At 42.4% G+C, this 9,946-nt stretch overlaps 1 protein-coding gene across 1 annotated transcript in view; it reads right to left on the minus strand.

Annotated features, from left to right (window-relative positions):
- Positions 1-9,701, minus strand: part of TRAK1 (trafficking kinesin protein 1) — a 128,646-nt gene extending 118,945 nt beyond the window's left edge. The window contains exon 1 of the mRNA XM_057381057.1: positions 9,643-9,701. The gene's annotated coding sequence lies outside the window, so the exon portion shown is untranslated. The remainder of the gene's footprint in view (positions 1-9,642) is intronic.
- Between the last annotated feature and the right edge of the window lie 245 nt (positions 9,702-9,946).

Below are 9,946 nucleotides of genomic sequence, written 5' to 3' on the forward strand. Positions count from 1 at the left end.
CACAAAATAAACACAAAATAAAAACTCCCACACAAAAAAGCAAATCATTCATTTTTGATGGCATTAACTCTCATTTTTAAAGAGACCTATATAACTTAATGCCCACAGGTTGAATATAAGGTGTGGCATTATACATGTAAAACAAACTAATTCGCCTTGCCTGCACATTCCTGTGTTGCCTTTGTACCATCTCCACTATTCATCTAACTCCCCAAGAAAGACAAACTATCCAAAAAACTAAAACTAAGGAAATCTAACCAACTTTTCAAGTCATGTTTTTCCAATTTGCCTCCCTGGCTTATTTTCCAGGGGGTAACAGTATGAAAGATCTGTGGACAAAGAAGTACAACACAAAGCTGATGACAAGGCAGGACTAACCCCACCAGAGATGGCAAACTGTGAGACCAGGCTAATCTGGCTGCAGAAGCACAGATTTCAGGCACATGTGTTCCCAGGCATCTCTAGCTAACATTAGCGTAGGCTGTCCTGAAAGCACACTCTCACCCTACTCCACACTTACCCTGAAGCCATATATCCCTGCTGCTCCTTCTTCCTYACAGAGACACTGGTGCTTCTACCATTCCACACCACTGTGATCAGGAATGCAATTGGGTGGAAGGGCTAAGCCGAGGGGATGGGGGTGTCAAACCTCTCAGCAAAGGCACTGTGTTGGCTTCAGATGTGTGGTTTTTCAAATACTGGTGTCGCAATGCATTCTTCCAGGCTTCATTGCCATGAAAATAGCAATCCCTGGTGGGCCTCAAACCATCAGTCCACTAAGTGGTGTGTGTGCTTAATCATAACACCACAGGGCTGAGGTACACCACGAGGGGAACACCCAGAGCCAGAATTAACAGATGATACACAAACATCAATTTACCCAAGAATTAACAGCAAAGGCCTCCTCTGCAGTTACAGAGAGATGAGGTTGGTTTGCCCAAATCAATYCCATAGCCATATGAAASTKATGCTGACAAGCTGACTGACAACCRAAGAGCCAAGAATCACCTTTGTTTTTGCTGAATTCATAACTACTGAAAGAGCAGCCCTGCTAGACTTAAAAAATCAAAGAAATAATCTATTTAGTCCACAATAATCCAYTATTAGTTTGTAGAAWGGAAGAAAGGTCAGCTTTAATCCAAAGAWTTTKTAAAAGGAAAAAATTAACTATGATGAACAGTAAGAGCTATTTAAAAGTACAGTTTTATCCACCTGAATTGAAACCTCTAAGTATCAGTTGACAAGTCATCTGAAATTTTTTTAAGGAAGCATCAGCTTTAACAGATATTAGAAATTTATTTCATTCTTAATTCTTACTGTAAACATTCATAYRAATCAAYATAATGCATTCCATAMTACTTTTTGATWAAAACCCCAAAACATGCCAGTCAYAGCTATACTTTGGRTTGGAWGGGATCTTRAAGATCAGYTAGTCCAMCCCTCTGCAATGGGTKARGACACCTTTCACTAGACCAGKTTGCTCAAAGCCATGTCCAASTGTGSCTTTGATTGCTTCCAGCAATGGGGCATCCAGAGTTTCTCTGTGCTTATCATTTAAGGMCCTATTACTATGATAAATTTCCTGTCATCAGGCCTCTTCAAAACCACTTGGGAACAAGAATAAGACACAAAACACCCCTCAAAGAATGAAATAAGATCATAATAAAATCAAATTTAAGAAATCCAGTTTCATATTCAGCATCTACACTCAACATACAGTGACATTAATCTGCCTTTTCCACCAGGGCTCAGCAGCTCTTCATTATTTAGGTAACYACTGTGAACTGTTAATTCTGTGTTTATTGTCTTCAAATTACACTTGGTTATGATCTTGGCCTTTACGTACAAACATTTCTAGATCCAATACATAACTTCTATGGAATGAGTAATCTCTATTTATTTTTTTACAGACAGTAATACCCCCATGAACAAAAYAAAAAAGATTCCCATCCTTTTTTCAAGGTCAAAAATCCTACTTCCCTCCTCTCTTTCCTGCTATTCAGTACAATAGTACAGAGGGACATCAATGAGAAAACCTTATATTTTTCTTCCTTTATGTCAGCATACAGCAGGTGTCTTCTGAGTGTTGATAAATAGTATAATATGGGTGCAATGTTTACTTTTGGAGGGCAGATGTTGGAAGTCAAGCTCAAGAAAATGAGACTCTGACTTACCTAGAACATTCATCAGTGAGCAAAGTGAGGTGACTGTGTGTCTTGGAAGTGCTCTGTTCCCAGCCTGTGAAGATGCCTCCAGTTTGAATCCTGATATTTTTCATAGCAATATCCCATTGTCAGTTTAACAGTCCACTTATTTCATTAAAATAACTACTGTAAAAGTAGCACCATCTTATCCTGAACAACCTATCTGCCAAACATGTTTAAAACTTCCATAAAATGCACTAAAATTACTTGAGCAAGTCATATGCTCCTCAGGGAAAGGGAAGTCTTCTGGCCCACCTGGAGTTTTTCTTTWGTAAGAGAATTAGTAATGTACACTGTCAACCTTAGTAATGTAGAAAAAAAAAAGTGCAGGTATAGCACACACATCTACTGAAACTTGCCTGTTTCACATACCCKGTCAGGCCCTAAATAGCTACAGAATGTGCCAATCCACTAGCCCCAAGAGACTGACAGACTTTTAAGAGATTCACAAGAACTGGACTTAATTCTGGTACCGGCATCAACTCCTGAATTACCTCAAATGTTTTTATCTTGCTGTCCCCCTTCATCCATTGCAAAGTAAGGGAAGACTGATTTTTCTGATTCATGAATGCTTAAACTCAGTTCATTAGAAGTTCACATTGAATATTTTGTAATGTAAAAGGTCAAAGTATTTCAGAGAGTTGCATTTGCCTGAGGTACAACAGTTTCTAAATGAAACCTCATTTAGTAGATAAAAGCAGTACAAGYGAATGTCATGGAGAAATCAATGTTCTCTGCAGGAAAAGCGTGATAGCATAATATACACCCAAGAGCACAACAGTAGAGACTTCTCTGAACTTAAGGACAAAGTACTCTGACAGATAAATGCAATATTTAACTTTTCTCAGCCTTTCCATTTTAGCAGCTTTTGATGWTTTGCAAAAATAGTATTTGAGAAAGTTCAAAAGTTCTAGTGAGCAAATAAAGTTCTAATGAGCAAATACAAGGGCAATCAAAGGTTACAAATATTTCAGACGATTAGAAAAAGCACTTCCAGTTGAGATTACCTGATACTGGTAATGTGTGGCTCTAAGGTCAGACACAAGTCACCGGGTCAGGCCATAACATGCTTATCCACCACCTGACAACAATACATGGCCTTCAGGAAAATATGGGCACAAAGGATGTGGCAGGTTTGCAGAATTCATTACAAGACCAAAGGCTCCAAGAAGGTAATGTTTTGGTTAATAAAGGTGTCTACCCTCACCATTAATACCTCGAAGTGATCGCTACTGCAGTACTACCCAAACACAACAGAAGCCSACCATTCCTTCCTGACAGCAGTGTCATTAATAACTACACAAGAAGATCTAGCACAAAAAGTCATGTTAAAAGAAAGACTGATTTTCCACCTCATCACTTTACAACAACAGTGCTGAATACCTACTCAGAAACAACTAGCATGATCAGACATGGCTGGAGAGAAAGTCAGTCCTTTTAAAACAGGTTTAAAGGACAGTCTAAGGACTGACATCATTTCAGTACCTTCTAATCCTGCTAATTTTACATTTATCACTGTGGCAGTAGGTTTGCATGGATTTGAACTGCAAGGTTTCTGCTTACTGCAGTGGAGCATCTGGAGCTCCCTYGCAAAGTATGCAAATGTGCAGTATCTGATAGTGAAACCAGGGTTTCTGGAACAGACAATGTTGTTAGTAACACCAAATCCACTTACRTAAACATTAAAGAGGACAGTAAAATCTTCGCTTTCCACAAACAGCAGACATGGATGAGATTTTTTTTTAAATGCCCCTCTCTTGAAACAAAATTGCACTTCAGTATCCCCTAGGATACCAAACAGTGGCTGCTGTCAGACGACAATTCATGCAGAGTTCTGATTTGCTTGAAATTAGATTCCAATATGACATTACCAGCAGCTGCTTTTAAAAAGATGAAATTTAGAATTTATATGAATGTACAATGCAAAAATACACTGATTTCAGTTTACAGCAGCCTTCTGAGCTCTTCAAAGAGGCACATGTAACTAATTCAATGCATCCATAGTTTTCATTYTTCCCCTCTAGACTATAAAAGTTTCCACTGTATGAACATTTTCCTAACCTTTGGTTTCTATTAAAAGATGGAACAAGTCAACTCAGCATCATTCTAAAATTCATTGAAAAGTAATGATGAGCAGTTTTTCTRTGTTTTGTCTGAGGCATGGAATTATTACACAGTGTAGTAGGGGGTTCTAACATTTTTTCCTCTAGCTGAGAAACTAGATGAGGGGGGATCCCTCACCTCTAGCCGGCACTGGTGAGGCCACACCTGGGGTACTGTGCCCTGCTCTAGGCTCTGCAGAACAAGAAAAAGGTGGAAAGAGGACAGTGACTGGCCCTAAGACAAAGAAGGAAGACCAGGGCATTTTTCCTATGAGGAGAGGCTGAGACATCTGGAACTGATCAGCTGGAGATGAGAAAGTTCAGGGAGATCTCATCAATGTGTATAAACACCTGCAGGGAGGGAGGACAGAGCCAGGCTCTTTCCAGTGGYTCCCAGTGATAAGACCAGACTGATGGGCACAGCCTGAAACACAAGCAGTTCCCACTGAACATCCAGGAACGTTTTTTTCCCTGTGACGGTGACCAGGTACTAACAGAGGTTCTTCAGGGAGGCAAAGGAKTCTCCAGCCTTRGAGATATTCAGAAGYTGTCACAATACAGACCYRTGCCASGTACTCTAGGATAATGCTGCTTGAGCAGGGAGGCTGGACCCTATGACCTCYAGAAATCCCTTCCAATCTCAACCATGCTGTGACCCACCAAAGAAGCAACCTTTCTATAAAGCTCAGTATTTCTCTTCTGTTCATCCAGTACTGGGAGTCAAGAACATGCCATAAGCACAAAAATATGCAGCAGGTTATTGGCAGCCTCAGCATCTCCTCTACCACAGCTGGTGTTGGTTATATCAGAACTTGARGTACAGCAGTTTCAAAATCAGCTCATGTTCACTGAAGACTTTCTCTCCTGACACCAAAGTCTCATCTGCTTATTAATATTGGTTCYTTTGCTCACTGCTAACAGCTGCTCAGCTGCCCAGGATGGACAATCTGAAYATTAACCTTAAAAAGAGCTCTTGCCTGCATCAAGGACTTGGTTCCTTGCACCATAAAATGGAAGGGGATGGAAGAGGGAGTCCACAACCATGGGAAAAATTGCTATAATGAGCAGCAGCATGGTCTAGTGTCAAAACAAGCCAATAATAAAACTTTGCAGGAGCTTTTAAACCAAGGACTTCCCACATTTCCTTCCTTCTTTCTAGTACTCTGTCGCAGTGTTCTGAACTTCTGCTATAAATACAAGTAAAACCAACAGGACTCGGAYGTATTAATCTACCAGTACCATTACCAAAAAACACATAAGAAAATACAATTCTCATAGAGCAGCAGTGTCACTTGGGTTTTCAGCATCTAATGCACAGCAATGTTAAGACAACCCTGCTCAGAGAAGGTGCAAGTACGGCCACTCACTGGTTTAACTAAAGCAAATCTGCCAACATAATTGACTCTAAGAATTATCTCACAGCTAATCTGTTTGTGTTATCAATAAGCCTCTTAGCTGGTCAACCATAAGCAGGATGACTATACAGCATGACTTTTTGCACTGTAATCAATAGGCTCAAATAAAAACAGAAGTATTGATGAATCAAAGTTCAAATAAAGGACAGTTTTAGACAAAGAATAGCATCAGTGAACTCCCAAAATTTATTTAGGAARCATCATGCTACTCACTACAAAGTAAAATGAAAGTGCTTGTAAACTTGCAGCTAATCTCAGTCAAACCACAGAGTAAGCAGGAAGGCTTTGAATCAGACACCAACTGGTATCTTGGAAGGCCTATGTTAACAGGAAGTTCATTCTCAAGATTTTTATCTCTCCAAGTAGCACTGATCCCACAACTGCATCCACAAAATTGAGCCCYCCTTACAGGTGCAGCATTCCAAGGTGTCAGTGGCATTGTGGAGTTTAATGATACATACGTGACCAGGGAAACATACCTTCACAGCACAGGCACTGCAGATTACACACCAGTTCTGCATTTCCAGCCTTACAAAGCTTCGTTCAGTACCTGAGCTGCCTACAACTGACCTGCTATTGCTATCATTTAGTGAGCTGACAATTGTTCTCCTACTTACTGTGTTTTTATGGTAACTGAAAGCCACTTGATGTGCAGTCACTAATGAAATCTGTTCCTTCTCACAGCCTTTCTGAAGCACCCATAGGACAATATCACTCCCAGCAGAATTAAGAACAGGTAAGACCATCACAGCTCAGGATGCCACTATGCCTTTGGTCATTTTACATGCAATTTAAGTGTATTTATTCTTGAATGTTGATCTTGGTGGCRACACTAAGCTTCTTTACAGAGACAGAACTGCCAGGGATATCTGGAGAAAAGGAATAGATCAAAATGAAAACAGAACTAGTTATAAGAGTCCACCTATTGCCAACATTTTTCTGACCAACAGACAAAACCACAGCTCCTAATTCCACACTGTGCTTACCATGACTTCCGATAACTACAGACCAGTTCTACCYGTCTATCTGTTCTTGCACTAATATGGAAGTATTGGGAAATAAGCAGCGTGTGAAGTCAAATGACAGTTTTGTAAGAGTAAAAACAGGGTTGTTCAAAGATACACCAATTAAGTGCCCATCCTAATATTGGACATTCATTAGAACAGGCATTTGTACTGCTCTTATTTTTACTGAGACAGGAGGGAAGCTAGCTCTCAAAATTTCAGTTCAAAATTTTAAACAAAGAATAGACAATTTTCTGCAAATTAGCAAGAAACCACCAACCTTGACTTGCGTATCCCTCACAACATMCAACATCCAGACAACCCAAAACAAATTATGTCCCATAAATACTATTTCTGGTCCTGGCAGAAGGAGCACTAAACCACCCCAACTCYGGAAAACAATAAAATTTTAAATACTTAGGAAATAAATGTATTTCAAACAAATGTAACTCATATGCTGCCTTGSCCCCTAGTCATCTTTTCTCCCCCAAGGAAAATTTTAATTTAAGTAACAYAGGAAACTGTTATGGAGCAAATCATGCACACCTTTTAGAAAGGGTAAAAAGTTTGGGTTTAACTTCTTGCCTTTCAGTATTGCAGATGCTGCCTCAATAGCACTCATTCTGAGAAACCTTTCTACTCAGCTATCTAAAAAAAAAAAAAAGGTACCTTGCATTCAATTTACAGTCTATCACAGCAGAWATCATCTAAATTTTAGCATTTTTCCTTTTCAGCTTTATAGCAACAGCAGTTAAGAAACAATATTGATCATGTACACATTTAAAACAAATATATTTAACCTGCACTAATTTCTGCAATACTAATCTCATTATTCTATCCCAATCTAGATTGGCTAGAGTATAAATAAAATCCTCAGAGCACATGGGAAGATTAGGATCGAATTACTTCTACAAAAGCAKCTGGTAATCTGTTAGAGGAGACAGAGTGTGTGAAGCAGCAAGGAGCTCAGGCATGAACTGCAGCAGAGAGAACAAGAGGAGCTTCCAACAGCTCCAGGCAAATCCCTTCAATCTGATCTTGCTCTCTGGTACATGCAAGCTCGCTTACTCCCACCAGCTCTCACCTGTGYTCCACAAACTGTCAGAGTGCCAAGTTAACGTCCATTAATATACATGGCAAAACTTGTGTATCACATGCTGGTACTGCCTCATTAATCAGGACTCCGGATTAAACTAGTCAGATGCTCAGAGGCTGCTAGAGCAGCTTGATATTTCACTGGGATTTAAAGCACCCACATTTCAAATATGGAACACCATATATATGAATGTTTGTGCCTAATCACATTAATGCTTCCTCAGCATTCTAGTGTGTGCTACCCAGTGCTCCAGAACAGGCACCAAGTTCCAATATAAACTTTCTGTTCGCAACTGAACAAAAGATGAACTGAAGATCTTTGTTTGGTATGGGATCTTTTTGCACTAGATCCAGATATCCTACATCTTTCCATTACTGTCATTTCCATCATGCAGTTCCATCCACTGGCAAGCAGGAGCTCATTCATGAAACTGACAGAAACTTCTGTTTCACTTCAACAGAAATGTAAATTCCATCCATTCTATTTGTTCATAGAGCTGTCTGTTCTTTACTCWGTAGTTCACATTAAAAGCTGAAAACTCTTGCCCTTCCATTAAGATTTCTACCATCCTGGTTTTCCTCCCTTACAATGATGCTCCTTGAAAAACAGAGAAGTAAGCTATAATCATGGCTTAATGTAATTTTCTTAKTGTCATCACAAGTTGCTGTGGCTCAGTTAAAACAGGTTACAGTGCCKCAGAGAAGGCAGAGTTTTGTGAATACAGTCCTTGGGCCTGGAGACAACACACCCTCCTCCGGGCTTCTTATGGTAACTCCAAACGAGCCCTACTAGGACAAACACGTTTAAACCCGGAGCAGTTCCAGCACAGGCAGAAGCCAGGGCATTACAAACAGTACACGCAACTGTGTACACAAAGCAGTAAAATAGGCACATATGGCAGACCGGTCATCATAACTGTTGTTGGTTTGTTTTGTTTTAACTTTTTTTGTTGTTGTTGTTKGCTTTTTTTTTCTGATGTTGCTTTCCTGATTGCAAAAACCATTACACCCACGATTTAATCTCAGCGGACTGAAAGGTTCAAATAAGGTTAGAGACTGCAAGGCAGAAAARAGTGTCCACACGGAGACTTCTCCAGAAATCAGAGAGAAGGAGGACATGAACCCTGGCTCCCACTCTTTAACAGATATTCCACTTTTTTTGATATCCTCTACTCTTCCCTAATTTTACCTGAAAAGAAATTTGTCTACAAATGAAGGTCCAAAATCGTCAGCTGCAAACCGAAAGAGGCACCAAGATCTCAAACTTGCTAAAAGCCATAATGGAATATTTTAGTCATTTTAAACAGCGGAATACTGCCAAATGCTATCCATAACCCCCAACGCTGAAGAAAGTGAGTCAGTATTYGCAGTTCCCTCTGCGATGGCTAGAAAGCGACTGCTGTGTTCAGGGGCCCTTGCATCTGACAACAGCAGCAGATGAGCTCTAAATAATGCAGAGGCTCAATTCTGCGAGCGATTCTTGACCTTCGGTACGCAATTCCACTCCTGCGCCTCTTTCTTTTAAGGGGGCGGAAGGGACAAAAGAGCACGGGCAGCAGAGCWAGGCGCAGCGCCCGCCCCCGAGCCAGCCGGCTGTGAAGGTCGAGGGGCCGGAGGAGAAGCAGGAGCTGCTGCACCTTGCTCACCCCCGTTTCGCCGCCCGGTGAACGCAGCAGGCCTCGCCGGCTCACCGCAGCCCCCCAGGCGCCCCCTGCACCCGCTGGTTCACTGGGGGCGAACGGGGGCACAGGCGGCCGCTCCGGTCCCGCCGCGCATCCCCGCCCGCCCGCAACCCCCCGCCCCGTCCCCCCCACGCACTCACCCCGCTCCGGGCCCCCCGGGCGGCGGGGCCGGGACGGCGGCGCCCCCGCGGGCCGGGGGAGCCTCGCTGCCGGCGGCGGCCACCTCCGGGCTGCTTCACCCCTCACGGCTCGCCCCCGGCCCGCGCCGCTGAGAGGCCGCGGCGTGCGGAGCGGGCAGAGCGCAGGGGCTGCAGTGGCCGGCTGGCTGCTGCTGCTTCTCCCTCCTCCTGCCGGCGCCTCATGTGCCCTGCTCCTCCCGGGTCTCTCCTGCCGGGCCGCCGCCGCTCCAGCTCCCCGCTCTGCAGCGGCGCCCGGGGGCCGCTG

This window comes from Malurus melanocephalus, unplaced genomic scaffold, assembly GCF_030028575.1.
Source record: "Malurus melanocephalus ecotype Western Australia unplaced genomic scaffold, MMel_1.1 scaffold_489, whole genome shotgun sequence".
NCBI lineage: Eukaryota > Metazoa > Chordata > Aves > Passeriformes > Maluridae > Malurus > Malurus melanocephalus.